We start from the raw sequence: 15,576 nt of genomic DNA on the forward strand, positions 1-15,576 counted from the left end.
CAAGAAGATAAGTAAATGTGAAGAAGAAGAAGGCAAAAGCGGAGAAAGTTCAAGCTAACCAGCATGACACAGGGTGTGTGTCTATAAGCGTCTTATCAGGTGCATTCATTTCAAGGAAGTACTTAAAGGGCGCGTAGATTTTTGAGTCGATAATGGTTGCGGCCATGGCACAACGGTAAAGAGGGCCGAACTAAATTTAAAAAAAAGGACCGGTTCGCGCCACCATGCACTAGGTTACAACAGCGATCGCCAAGAGTCGAGCTCGTCGGCTTGCCCTACTGCATATGCTCAGTGTCATTTGAGAGAAATGCTAAGCATGCAGCATTGGTCTCAGTAACCGGGCAGGACCCTGTATACATGTGAACCGCCGACAAACCAGGTTTGGCAATCGTCGAGCATCGCACGCGCAGCGGCGCCTTCTTCTTTAGTCTGGGCACGTGTAATAGGCGGGCACACCTTGCTTCGGAGCGACGGGCTCCGCTTTACACATGGGGTTCGCGCGATACGAGGGCGTCGCACCCTCACACAACGCGATCGACAAGAGCTTTTCTACATTGGCACCAACCGATGCGTCGTCCCATGAAGCGCAGACGGCGCATTGCACGACTTCAAGTGCGTCTGGCGTGCACCCACGCAAAGCTTATCACAACTCGCGACGATAATGACGTCGCAAGATTCTGGAACACAGGAGCGCCGACGACCCTATGACAGTTACCGCTGCATTATTTTAAATTATCTTAGTTATCTTAAATTATCTTTCAACGGGACCAGATGGACCTGAGCGTGCTGCATGTGCGCTCAAATGATTGTATTCCGTTAGTATATCAGTGGTGACGTAATAGAGGAACGAAATGGCGGCACCCCTTCTTCAAGTGCACCGGCTTTCGCACGATGTCTCTAGTCGTCAACGGTGCTGCGCCGACAGCAGGTGAAACCCGCTGCACGAACATTCCGTTCTGGCGTGCAGCAAAGTTTGTATCCAAAATTTAGCCCATGTATATACTAAACCATGGGAGGGACATGTTTGATACACGATACATACTGCGGGAGACCCACCTTCCTGCAGCTTTCAATCCCACAATAGTTCTACGTTGTAGAAAACCGGTGACATATGCTTTACTTGTTGTCAACATTATTAATATCAGATATAATAAGTTTCGGCGGTGTGCTGTATTCGCCATTACAAGCGCCAAGGAAAGTGGTGGTGATGTAGAGAAGGAAGGAGATAAGTGGTACTTAGTAGAAGCACATAGCTCCGTTGCTGTAAAATAAGTTGCGACGCCAATGGCACGTGCTGAGTAGCCCGCTTATCGCTTCTGCCATATCGCTGTCAGATATATCTTCATTGTTTTGTCTTATATAGTCAATAATACAAGCTCAATCCAAGTCCACACAACGCCGGCAAAATAGCGCTTCAAGTTAGACGACAATCTCGCCTGCATACGCATATCACTTTCAGCAAACGACTTCAGCCTATCAAAGACACAACCTTGAAACCATTAGCTCGAAGCGGTCGCTCTTCGTTTAAACAATGCCAGGCTGCATTGTATTTTATTGTCTCATTGACTTGCCATGGAAATTAAAGGCTGCATCCGCACCTCGCTCGCAGGGAGGGGGCGATAGCATAGATCTGCGGTTATGCAAGAGTGATGAATGTTGCTCAGGGCAATTACGGGGGTGAAAGAGGATCGCCTCTGGCGTCGAATCTCTTGCTCTTAGAGCGCGCTGCGAAGCGGCCCGCCCTCTCGCACATCGACATGGAGCAGGTCTATTTGCCCAACTCAATGGCCACCTTCTCGCCCAACCGAACGCGGCGCGGACCAGGCGGGCAACGAGGCAGGCGGAGTCGGTCGCTGTATAAGGACGAAAGGATCCGATGCATTTCCAGTGTGGCGTTTTGGACTATGCGGCAAGTATACGCGATCTGTCTGCTTATCTGGCCCTACCATCGCCGGTGGCAGCGACCTGGGACAGGAGAGACATTTCGTATTCCGGCGTCGGCACGGGAGGCCCTCCCGCTAACGAGCCACCATCCATCTTGCTCTGTGCTCGCCATGCTTGCGGCCGTATTGACTCTTGGTCCGCTTCACGCGCCTAAAGAGCTTGTTTTTAGCACATGCAAATGCTCGACCAGGGCCGCCGATTTCCCGGTGCACGTCTTCACCCCCGTAAACCGGTTATGTAAATTCTTCCGCCAGATGTCTCGCGCTAACTCCGCAGCAGCTGTCCGATTGCGTCAACGCTCGAACGGTCGCCGTATCAGTGCCGTTTCGAGCACCTTTGTGCGAGCTGTTGCGGTTTCAATTAGTGGCGAGTCGAAGAACATCAATTGGCCGCTGGTTGTGCGAGAGGCCGCCGCCTTCTGTGCCGAGGCCCTGCGCCGAGCGCGCAGAGGCCCTCGAACGGCGCTTCCGCGTGTTACGCACGTTAACTGCGACACCGCTGTTCGCCACAGGTGCGCCCTGTGGGCGTGTGGTTGAGGGTGGGGAAAGGAGGGGGGGGGGGTCGGACTTTCGACACTCAAACAGCCTCTTACTACTGTTCCATGTTTGGCAAAGAAAGTGCTTTTTGAAGATCTATGACATCCTAACTACTGATCGAAGTCTGGAGTCTGATCGATCGAAGTCTGATCTAACTACTGATGGAAGCCTGGAGCAGTCTTTGTCGTTATTCAGTGCGTATGGTGCTGAACGAATGCGTATTTCATACAAGATAGTGGCCTGTTTCATGCAAGATAATATAAGCCAGTGCCCGTGACCAGTGCTCATTCACCTACAGCTCTAATGACGCGGACACCATTTGTGAGTTGTTTCAAGCATTTATGTTTTGCTCTAACACTGTGTTTATCACCACGTACCAAATGCCCTAGCACATCTGCAGCAAAGAATATCTGTGTGCATTGCGTTACTTGTGCTTTCCAGGTAACATAATCTATTGCGTATATGCGCGGCGGATAACATACTTCATATAATATGTCAATATTTCCTTCTGTTTCTTTCACGTAACATGCAATATACCGACAACCTCACAGACACAAGGAGAGCTAAATGAGATGCTAACGGTAGGCCAATTACCGGAAGATAAACATCTAGTTTGCTCTGCACTGGGGAAGGCGTAAAGGAGATAGAAAAAAAAGTGCATGCAGAGAGAGAGAGAGAGAGAGTGATAGAGAGAGAGAGTTATAGATAAAAAACACTTACACATGCACACACATAATAGAACGCGGGAGTGTCAGAGTAGTTCAACTGTAAGCCTCTTGATCGGAGGAACTTCAATGGCACCTTCGTCGTTATAAAGTACCGCAATCCAAGATCGTCTGCTCAGAAAGCGACCGGTCGTCGAGGCGTGCCATTGGAGCTGTAGCGAGGACAGTAACTCAGGACATGTTCGATGGTTTCTTCGCTGCCGCAATCGTCACAGGCCGCGCTTTTAACCATTCCGGCGCAGTAAACAATTATCCTTGAAAGGTACTCCAAGTCACAGTCGGCAGAGAACAGTTGTTTCTGTTAAAGATAGTCTAGATAGGAGGGTTGGATGCAGGCGATGCAGATGGGTATGCCGGAAACCTAGCGGGTTCCACATAGATCATGTGACATCACGCGCCAGTGTGCGAAGCTTTGTTGCTGCATCTGTTCTTCAGTTTTTGACAGCGGGATTGGTTCCTGCACGCCCACCTTCGTGAGCGCTCCTAGCTGCTTTGTCGGCATGTTCGTTGCTCATGATGCCGAAGTGGACAGCTAATTGACGATACACAGCTGCTTTATTTCCAGCGCTAGTCGGTCTTGTGGTTCACACCGTACAGCGGATAGCAGACATTGCAGGAGTATACCTCAGAATCTGTAAAATCGCTCCATTTTATTAGTGGTTCTTCATGAATCACATACGAAGTGCGCTGCGAAGTGCAACAAGCTATGCGGCAGTCGGCGTTGGCATTGACCCCAAAATCCATTTTACACCCACGTAAAAGAAGAAACTGCACAACACTCACTACACTGTTCGTAAATTTCTTTCACGTGCGCATGCTGCTATGTTGAATGAAAGACGATGAAGTGTTTTTGCATCAGCACGACACTTGTTTCGATCTAAACGTGTTCTTATTGAATTTCTTGGATGTTTCCTCGGCTACGCAGCGATCATAACAATCTCTTTATTTTGAGGGGAAGATGTAGCTATATTGCCTTGATCATAGACAGCGCTTTATACCATGCGGGTGAAGGAGCGCACTAAACCGGTTAAAGCGGAGGGAACAGAAGGGAACACAACACTCGCTGCAGCCTTTCACTGTGTTCCCTTCTCCGCTTTGTCCTGTTTATAGAGCACTGCTTCACCCGCACGGTTTACGATGATACTCCCCAACTCGCCCATCTTTCCACGTTAATAACCTGCGCTGTTCTCGGTAACTTTTTTAAAACGTTTATTATATGCATCGAGAAAACGCAGTTGAGTTCCGCACAGCGTGCTGGTACTCCTGATACTGACAATAAACTAGAGCTCTCGCCCACCAATTCAGAGAAAATGAGCAGATTTGGTCACGTGAATGTGGCCATGAAATGCGGAAACATGTTTTATGTACCGTGATTGTTCTCTGTTTTGTTCATTTTTTATGTTTCTATAGAGGTAACTACTATTAATCATGAGTTCAACGTCAATATATCACAATATGTGCCGGCGTGGTTGCGTATTAATAATTAGTGTGTACTAGAAAGTATTCGTTTCTAATGGTATGGTGATACAGCACTTGCGTACTCGGTGATTGTTTGTTAGTCATAACATTGCATTCACGGGTCATTATATTGTTTCAAAAGAGAGACTTCGTAGGACCATACTACTTTTATTGCCTGTTCGTGCTGTCTCGATCCAACATATAATCTTTGTATTGTCCACCTAAAGGTGTAGGCAGCTATTGCGAAGGGATCATTAAGTTACCTGTAGTACTCAAAATAAGCTGTACTTTCCCTTAATCAGGAGCGCTTCTAGATTTTAGGTAGAGTCGTCAGAAACCTCATAACTTTGACAAGGAAAAAAAAAAGACTGCTTCGAAACGGTAAGACTCCAGTTTGTTCGGTCATCGGTTATAATATGAAGTATTGCTATTTCCGTGCAAGTATTGGATCATTTGAGCGGATTATTAAAGCTCTAAAGGGCCAGGAATCGAGCAAACCGGACAACAGGGGCAGGCTGTCGACTCCCAGGAAAATCGCCGCCGTATACTGTATACGCCATGGCACGTCGCAAGCAAACGCTTTGAGCTTTGAGCTTGGGTGTAACTTCGCGGTGGATTTGCCGGCGGTTTTTGGCACAAACACAAACAATGCATGAGATTGAACGTCGCATAGGATGAAAACAAACACAATTGTAACCATCCCATTTAGCCTGTATATAGTATTTAATTAACAATTTCACTAAAGCTTTGCTTCACATAGATTATAACATGTGCATTGGGTCTGCATAATTTTTTTGCCTAGTTTAATAGCGCAGATCGACCGTCTTCCTATCTACAACATATGGGATGTGTCCGGTTTGGCTGCTTAGTGCACGTTCTGTGTTTCCTGTTTGTTTGTTTCTGTTTCTTTAGTTCTTTTTTTTTCGCTTATATAGGAAGTTTACGAATTTTTTTTAGAATGGCGCTTTAATTAAATATAGGCGACGGATTGCAGTATTATCATCTCCGTGCTCTGCGTTGTTTCTGGGAAATTGTTTTCGTTACTCTCCTATCAATCTAAGGCATGTTTAACGTTTTGCGTGTAGGGCCGTAAAGCGCATCCATCATTGAAAAACAATTTAACAAGAAAGGTTTTAAGGAAGTTGAATGAGAGAGAGAGAGAGAGAGAGCACGTTTAAGATTGCTATATCAATGAGACTTCCTGGGGTCTTATAGCATAGGGCTCAATATGAAGCACTGATGCAGATCGCAGAAGTACAATCAGTTCAGTTAACATTCTTCTCCGCAAAAGAATCAATAGTTGCGCGGTTTTTAAAATTAGTATTATGAGTGGATTATGTCATTAAAACCGGGATGACGAATAACCTAATTGTAGTGACATTCTACGGCTACATATCGGAGTGGATTCTGAGTGGTTTTCTGTACATGCTAAGTGCATCAGCGCTATCTAAGTGCTAATTATTAAATGGGTCGCTATTTAGCTTAAATGAGATCGATGCCCCGAAAACAAGCGTACACAGAAGTCACCATTTATACATAAGATGGTTATTGAACCTACGCCCTGCCCACTTTTGTTTATTTAGTGATTTTCTTCTTGCAATCCATAGCTTGCAAATTTCGCTCTGTTGAAGCACCTAAATCTTCGTTGTGTATGCAAATGAACAGCAGCTAGCTACGAAACAGAGAAGGAGAAAGCGAAAGTGGCATGCTATAAGACGCGCGGACAGATGGAAGTTCCAGGAAACGTGCTTACGCTCGCCTGATGCGATAAGTTGATACCGATTGGATGGACAAGTCCAATTTACCGATAAAGAGTTTGCTCTTGACCAGATAAGGAGCCAGGCATTCACTAATTCATCGACGCTCCAACAAAAAATGTAACCCAATTTGTGGCTATAGATTTTAAGAAATGAAATGCTTCAGTGGCTTGAAGGCAAAATTTGTCACTCAGAAATTATCCCCTTTCGCCGCAACATAAACTACACAGCCGAGTCAGCGGCGTTCTCGCCATGTTGCCTTCTCGAATAACTCGGACTTCCATTTCCTTTTCTTTTTTCTCCCTCATTTCATTCAAAGCGCGTGCTAAGTAATTCGCACTTGGAACATCCACATGCGTTGTGTTCTTAATATACAGTTTTGTTTGTCAGGTATCTGTTTTATCTTCTACATATTGTAAATTGTTATAATTAGTATTTCACTTTATCTACATCTTTCTCAGTGCTTTGGTTTTGGCTATGATTTCGAGATAGCGGTCTCTTTATTAGCCAGAATCTTCATTTTGTCGCAGTTAATAAACAAAAGCGACAAGAACAAACCTGCGTCGATGGGTAGTCAACGCTTTTATCTCAAGTATTTATGTTAAAGTGTTATCCATACGTCCGCTTCTACACTTCAGCAGTACGGCCGTCCTGGCTCATACGTACCGCATCCAACACGGGTATTTTCTCGCACGGATGTCTCATTTATTGTTGGTGCAATGTGCAAATGTAACACAACCGTTCTCGGGCATGCCCACGTCCGTTGTAAAAAACTGCGGCCAGTGAATCTGTACACTGTAAGTTCGATTTACAGACCTCATCAAACGCATCGCTTCCATAGAGCCACCAAGCATTCCGATCGGCACCGCCGATCGATGCTGTTGTGCGCATTAGTACAGCGTTTTTCGCGCCGCTGTCGTCATGGTTATACAAGCCTGTATAGAACCAGCCAGAATAGGGCTCCTTTCAGAGAAAGTACGACCACCTGCGTCGGCTCGCGTAGAATATATGCAGCGTGGTCGTGTTACGTGCTATGGCTCCTGCACACGCATTTCACCGTCTTCAGCGGTCGCCTTGCGACATGCGCATGCATTGCCTGGTTGAATCCGCCGAAAACCACCTCAGCGGCACCTCACGCACGCGGCGTCTCGCAGTGTAGGCATCAGTGACTCTGCGCGTTTTCCCTGTCGAGGAAAAGGAGAGCGCGGATGAAAAATGACGGCGTCATTGCAGGAAGCAGCGGCGGCCACTTGAGATGGGCGAGGGATCAGACGCGCGCCTTTTGCCGCGCCGGAGCAGCCATCGGGGCCATGATTGCGGAATTCTGTGGCGCTGCATGGTGGCGGTGGCACGCGCTGGCAATAAATCGCGCGCTCGCGCACCGCCATCTCTTCCAATGGCGGCTCCCGACAGTAGCGCCCAGCAGCCAATAACAGCGCGACCAGCGGAGACGCCTGCGAGGCGCGCCGCCGACGCTGTTCGCGACGTGCCATCCCTGGAATGGGGCACCCGCGGCCGCAGCTGTTGCGCGGGCGCAATTTACGCCCAAGGCGCGGTGAGCCGCCCTGCGCAAGCGTATGTTGTGCGCGCAACGCCGAGGCTCGGAACACGGGCGCCAGCCAGCGCGTCTCAAAACAAATCCACTCCGAAAGCGTCGTAAACTTGAGTGACTTTCTCACGGTTCGGGGCGTGCGGCGAGCACCGCCGACTGGGCGAGAGTCGCAGTCGTAAAGGTTGCTGGTTCATGTTTTGTGGCCGGCGTTAGTCCAGGACCGGGACGCCCGCTGCAGGTACTTAAGGGCCCACTAAGTGCTTCCTACGACCATGTGTGACTACAGTGTAGCCGGCCGCGGTTCGCTTTAGAGTCAGCGGCGTCAAGGTACACTTCTTGTCGAGGCATTGTAGCGCGCGCTCTGGTGCACTGCTCGGAGGTTGCGTGGGTTGCTTGCCGTCGGAGCTCCGTGACCTCTTGTGCCTAAAGCACAAAGACACACAGGCAAAAGTGCCTTTGTTCGCAATTTGTTTAGAGCCGTGGCCGGGGGAAGGATCGGCCCCGATATGTACAAAACAAACGCATGCACTTGTCCCTGCATCGGGCTTTCGAGGCGCCTACACCGCTCTCCGCTTGCCTACTTTGCATGAGGCGCGTCGAGCCGTGACAAAATAATGCTCTTGTTCTTGAAGGAGCTTGCAAGCGTCACATGGGAACTGCACCGCCGACTAGCCACGAAGCATTGTGTATGCAGTAGGAGCGGCTTCGTTAGCTCATGTCTCTCGGGAGCAGATTAATATTTGAATACAATCAGACTCAACGTTCTCGCGCACGCAGACGCTTTTGACACTCCAAAGGGTGAAATGCCAGCAACTACTCATTCGGTCACAAGTAGAAGTTATCGCACGCTTTCGGACATACATCTACCTCAAGGTATTCAAGTTTCTCAATTAACTTGAGCAACTTAACAGCCACGCAGACAAAGTTCAAAACAATTACTAGCGAGTTTTAGCCGTGTGCCGTATAAAGAAACACGGCTGGCCATACGAGAAACTGGAAAGCTTTCCGTCGGGCAGAACGCACACGCAAGTAGGTCCAGTTTTTTACATATATGACAGCAGATAACTGCATAATATGACAGCAGACCCCCCTCCCGCCCACATAAAAACAAAGCGTCCAATGGTTGTGTCAGCTAACTGTTGATCATCGTTACTAGCGTCTTCAACTGTCTCGGCAGGTTTGTCTCAGAGAAAACGAGGACTCCTTAAGAATTGTAGGCACGAATGTATACCGAGCCAACAGAGCGCATTCTCTGGGACGGACGGGCATCATTCAGCTCTGAAACTGCCATACCGTTTTAGTGATCTGAATCGTGAATAAGATACTGTTACACATGCAGCCCATCAGGTGACACGCACATATGGACATATTCAACAGGCCTGTCAGCGAAAGAGGAAGTGTTCGGCGGAAAATATGGCTGTCCGTACATAAAGTGCATTGACTGTATGCATATAGACGGGGGCGCAGTCACCTGTGCGTAAAGCAGCAGCGTTGAGGGCACACTTCGTGTTTCACAGTTCACAGCAATAGCGTTCTATACGCGCATAGCTAGCTGTCTAGGACTGAGTGGCAGTGGAATATTTATCATTGTATTATTGTTGAGAAAGTGACACATTTTATATATCTCGTCGAATGGTTAAAATATAAAAAACGTACATAGTACGCTGTGGAATAGGAGCTCGGAACTTATATGACACGTGGCCGGAGACGCAAATAATTTATTTAGTTCGCGTGAACTATATATATATATATATATATATATATATATATATATATATATATATATATATATATATATATATATATAACACCTTCATTCACCATCAATCCATCGCTATCATGACGGTGGCGCTCGTTCTTACAAACCATTCTTGCGCGCGAACGACGTTCTGGCGACGCATTCTCGAACTCACCCTAGTATCACTTTCTGTGACACTATGGCCTTCGTGTGACGCAATGCTCAACCAGCCAATCAGCTAACCCGATCTTGCTTATCCAGTCAATAAGCGTGAACTGAAAGCGATATCTTCGAAAGGGGGCGATCGTCCGAGATTACGTACCCTGAGTACGTACCATGCCTTTTTTTCCTCCGCATTTCTTAAAGTATAAAATATTTCAGCGTGTTCCTGTTATGCGGGCCGACAACCTGGGGATACAACCATCTATTTCTCTTTTCGCTAGATACGCAGCTATTTGAATGGAATACCTTTCTTTATTTTGACTGAAGACGGACTAACCCCGCCTAGCTATACCAGTCGTGGTGTACCGCAAGGCGGAGTACTCAGCCCGACCCTGTTCAACCTGGTGCTCGTTGGTCTCACCGATTCGTTACCGCAAACCGTTCAGCTCTCCGTATATTCAGACGACATTTGCATATGGGCTTCAGGGGTGACACGTCTACAAGTCCACGCCTGACTTCAGATGGCTTCAACGGCCGTGTCAACATGCCTAAGGCAAGGCCTGGAGCTTTCCCCTAAGAAATGTGCACTCGTTGCCTTTACTCGCAAAGCCATGGCCCCGTATGATTTGCGGATTAATGACCAAACTGTACGATACAGACGAACGCACCGCTTTCTTGGCGTCATCATTGATAGGGACTTGTCTTGGAGCACTCACGTCTCGTACATGCCAAAGCGTTTGGCCGCCATGGTGGACCTTCTTGCATTTCTCGGCGGGAAGTCCTGGGGCGCAACAGTACCGTCAATGTTGCAACTATATAAATCACTGTTTTTAAGCTTCCTGCGGTACAGCTTACCTGTACTAGGAAATACTTGCACTACAAATATCCGCAAACTTCAGAGTGTACAAGCACAAGCACTAAGAACTTGTCTCGGTCTCCCCAAAACTACGTCTACGATTGCGACAGCGGCCATTGCCGGAGACACTCCTTTGACAGTCTATATAGATACAGATGTCCTACACACATCCGACACCTGACTCGGATTCCGTCACACCATCTTGCTTGCTTGCCAGCAAAGAGGCTACATCTTACTTTTGCCAAAAGTATTTTAAGACATCAGTCCTACTCGCCCTCAGAATTTACGCCCGCTACACGATTATCAAATCCATTGTGGTGGGTACACCGGCCGCAAGTGCAATTTACAATTCCAGGCATCCGAAAGAAAGCTGGAGCGCCGTTGCAAGCTTTGAAGCAAGCAACTGTGGAACACATTAACAACGTTCACAGATTTCGGCAACATGTCTACACAGATGGTTCCGTAAAACTCAACAGCTCTGCTGCTGCAGCCATCATCCCTGCAAAATCTGAAGAAATCAAATTAAAAACTTCATGTTTGACCACATCAATTGGTGCTGAACTTGCGGCACTCCGTGCTGCACTTGATTACGTTAATCATGAACCACCGCAACAATGGACAGTCTTTAGTGGCTCCAGGGCAGCCCTTCAGTGCATACAAAGCCCAATGCGAAACAGACCCAATGAACAACTGGCCTCAGAAATTCGACACATGTATCATCGCAGCCATGACAAGGGACACAACATAATCTTTCAATGGCTTCCAGGACATTACAGCATCAGCGGGAATGACCACGCCGACGAAGCCACCCGATCTGCACATGAAACCTGTCTTGATTCCGCTTTCGCGAACAGACGCTGCGGCTGGGCTGCGATTGATGTCCCGTGAATGTACTTTGCCCCTGTGGGACTTGAACGCTTTCACCATGTGTCATTTGCATTCGTTGTCTCCGGAGACACGGATGCATCTACCGCCTGGGTTGCCACGACGTGAACAGACCATGCTGTACCGTCTGTGGCTGGGCGTTGCATTTACGAACTCGCATGCTTTCCTTATTGGAATGGCCAACAGCCCCACGTGCGCCCCATGCAACATCGATGAGACGCTCGCACATATTATCTGTGTCTGCCCGCGATATAGTGCTCACAGACAAGTGCTGTACAAAGTACTGGACTAGTTAGACATTCGTCCACTATCAGAACTGAAAGCGTTATGCCAGTACTCCTACAGAACATCCACGCTAAAGGCCTTACTCGCGTTATTAAGGTTCCTGCGGTCTGCGGGGCTTCGCGATAGACTGTAAGAACGCCACCCCCTACCGCTATGTAGTGTACGTGGTTTCGTCGTGCTCACCTCTATTTCTCTCTATCTCCCCCTTCCGCATTCTTTCTCTTTTTATCCCCCATTCGCCCTTCCCTCCGCGCATGGTAGCCAACCGGAACTGCCTCTGGTTAAGCTCCCTGCCTTTCTATGCATCCTTTTCTCTCTCTCTCTCTCTCTTGTCTTAGGTTTTATTAATGGCGCAAAATGCCTTCACTGTAACGCTTTATAAAAGGACAAAAGCGGGGTCAGATCCCCGCAGTGAAGGGACTGCGTTTCTTGTGGCATGCCGGAGGCGCCTTAGCAACGCAACACAGACGAGGCCTGCAGGATGGCTGCCGTCCGCCAGGCGGCGCCCTTCCTGGGGCCCGCGCAGGCGCGACAGCGGCCCCCAAGCGAGGACTGGGCGAATGAAAACCTCTCGAGGTTGCGGTCTGACTTTCCCCGCGTGCCAAGAAAGTCGGGGCCCCGCCGCGCAGCCTGGAATAATGCGGGCCCTAAAGTGAGGGGCGGCCGGGGTCGCAAATTAATTGCTTTCCGGCTCACACGCGGCGCGCCGTGCTCACGGCTGGGCGCAGAGGAGGAGGAGCACCGATCGATGGGACGCGAGGTGTTGAAGGCGCGCCGCCAGAAACGCTTTTCTTTTCTGGATTCGCATTGTTATAACGGTATTATGCGGAGCTCATTGTGCGGCGACCCCTCGGCGCGAGGTTTTGTTTACCCAAAGCGGAAGCACGGCGACGTGCCCCCGCCCCGCTATCAAGCGCGACTGTCTGCCGCCACCTAGCGTGTCCGCTGGGGATGTTCAGCCGGCTGCTGCGAGCAGCTTATTGCCCGCAGAATGCGACCCTCCCGCAACCCCCGGCCCATGAATATTCAGGACGACGCCGCAGCCGCGATAGGCTGAAGAAGCCTCAAGGAGCTCTCCTTGCGGTCGAGCGAACGGAACAAAACACCGAACACATCGGGCTGCTGCTGCACGCGTCGCCACGCTGATTTATCGGCCCGGTCAAGAGGCACGCGTGCGGTCCCGTTACTTTGGCGTCCACTGCGGCGGGTCAATCCCGCGTCCACGCCACCGGTGTTGACTTGCGGCGGAGCAGGGTGTCGTGTGCTCGCCTTCCGCGTCGAGCTCACACAAGGGCCCTCTCTGCTTGTGGAAATAATACTTACGCGCGGTCGCTGACAATCGCAACACTATCTCACGTCTCGAGAGTTTTCTCGGTACTGCCTCCTGTCGTGTTGCGTAACGCGGAAGTAGGCAAACGGGTCAAGTCTGGTTGTAGCTGAAATAAAGTGTTGGTCACCGCAGGTCCCACGAGCGCCAAAGTGAACATACATACATACATACATACATACATACATACATACATACATACATACATACATACATACATACATACATACATACATACATACATACATACATACATACATACATACATACATACATACATACATACATACATACATACATACATACATACATACATACATACATACATACATACATACATACATCTAAGGGAAGCCTAAAGTGAGACATGAGTGAGAGAGAGAGAGAGAAAAGAAAGTATAGCCAGGGTAACAACGCACGTCCGTCCAGTGTTACTCTACAAAAGGAAAATGAGGTGAAGTGATGATGAGAAAGAAGGAAGGCCAGTAATTATTTGTAATTATTAGCGCTTGTATATTACGTGTTATACCCTTTTTGTATTCTGTGCATGTATTATTTTAACTCTCTGTAATTCCTCATCTGTTTATATGCTCATCGCAGTCTACGTCACGGCCGCTTATGTGTGTTTGTGACTTTATTTACAAACTCATTGTGGTCCAACTTGCATTTTGACTTTTTTTTTAATGTTCATGGGTGCATAGGACTGTGTGCTGTGGATTTCTGACCCTATTATGTGGTTTCTTTTCATTTTCTTACATATATATTTTTTATTGTTGTTTTCGCTGTGCGAAAAGCAGTAGCTGTCATCATTATAAGCTGGCTGCGTCTATTTCTTTTATTTTCAATTCAATTAAAACGAAGTTCTTATGCAAAGGGTTTTTTAAAGGTGCAGATGTTCCTGATGTAGAACTGTTATTCACTCATTGAGAACAAGGAACACGTGAAATCAAGCAAACCGTGTTTATCGCGCGAATTGGTGACATGTGTTATAACCATGATACACGGGCGAACTAAAGTGCTTTGAAATAAATCGCTTTGTGAAAAATGAGCTTCGCCAGTGACACACGGTACAGCGCGGTCTCCTTAATATGTTTTCAGTAAGCACCGCAGCGAAAGAGGAGGCGCTGCTTGTTTAAACTGAAACCCAGAAAACACTTAACAGTTGTGCATCTCGTCAATGCAAAACAAGAAAAGAAGAAAGCATAAAGCATAAAAGATCCGTCGCAGCGTTACAATTCACATATTCGCGGTTATCAGTGTGGCAGAGAGAGACCACGCTGCGCCGACGAAACCGGATGGCAGGAAAAAAACAGGCGGACGAAGCAGCCAGAGGCGAGCACGGCGATGAGACGCTGGTGACATCTGCGACGCGGCCAGTTGCATGCGTGTCAAAGTACGTCTCCAATAAAAGCTCACTTCGATACAAATTCAGCATCTGCTAACTGTAAGAAACATTTCCGGAAGCAGTAAAATTGTCACAAAGACTACCAAGTCTTTGGACAACTATTCTGTTGCGAATGGGCTGCGCAAGAAGGGACCGTTACCAGAAAGGAGAGGCTCCTTTGCAGTGTGTCAACTCGTGCGAACGGCTTTCCATGTCTTTTAGTTCAAACAAATTTGGCGTTCCCGTGTGTCGCGGGTATTAAGCTAGCCATCTATTGTTATGTCCTCGAAGGAGATATCCTGCATTAGTAATTTTATCAGATGACTTCCAAGGGCTATCACGCGGTCTCTTTACTTGTCTTTGGGCATGTGCACGTTGTAATTTTTTGGTTTCCTGCTTTCTTGCTTTAGCTGTGTATGTACAGGTACGCTTCGTGTCGAACAAAACGTTAGTTGTGGGTTCAGCGCCTGTCTTGACGTTCTTCACCACTTCGCATTTCGTCGTAGCGCTGCTTTCTTTTATGGTCGCCACTCTGCGTATTCACGGGTCATGCTCGGCTGCATTTTATTTTCCCCCTGCAGCCGCTCCATTACTTTAATAGCGCATCGGTGATCTGTGCCCAAAATGACCGGCCCTTGCACATATTTTACCATTTTCAATAAATAATATTACGGCACATGACGCTAACGTGCGCTGTAATATTGTGGTGCTCACTTTGCAATGAAGTTCATATCACTGCACATCGGTATACACGACTGATTCCTGTAGCACGATATGGCCGGCTTGCTGCGGATTCTGTGTACTTTAAATCCTTCATTGCAGTAAGACCACCATGCTGAACAAAAAATATTCAAGGAAAAGTATATATGAGCTGCGTATTTCAAGTCGTATATTACAAGAGGTGCGCTAAATGAGCGCGGTAATGTGTTTCGCTGTTTAATGTAATATACGCTTACTCTAGTAATTT

At 47.9% G+C, this 15,576-nt stretch overlaps 1 protein-coding gene across 3 annotated transcripts in view; it reads right to left on the reverse strand.

Annotated features, from left to right (window-relative positions):
- LOC135903138 (iroquois-class homeodomain protein IRX-6-like) overlaps window positions 1–15,576 on the reverse strand; it is a 116,002-nt gene that overhangs the window by 68,060 nt on the left and 32,366 nt on the right. The gene's annotated exons all lie outside the window — the stretch shown is intronic.

This window comes from Dermacentor albipictus, chromosome 1 (genome assembly GCF_038994185.2).
Source record: "Dermacentor albipictus isolate Rhodes 1998 colony chromosome 1, USDA_Dalb.pri_finalv2, whole genome shotgun sequence".
Lineage (NCBI taxonomy): Eukaryota > Metazoa > Arthropoda > Arachnida > Ixodida > Ixodidae > Dermacentor > Dermacentor albipictus.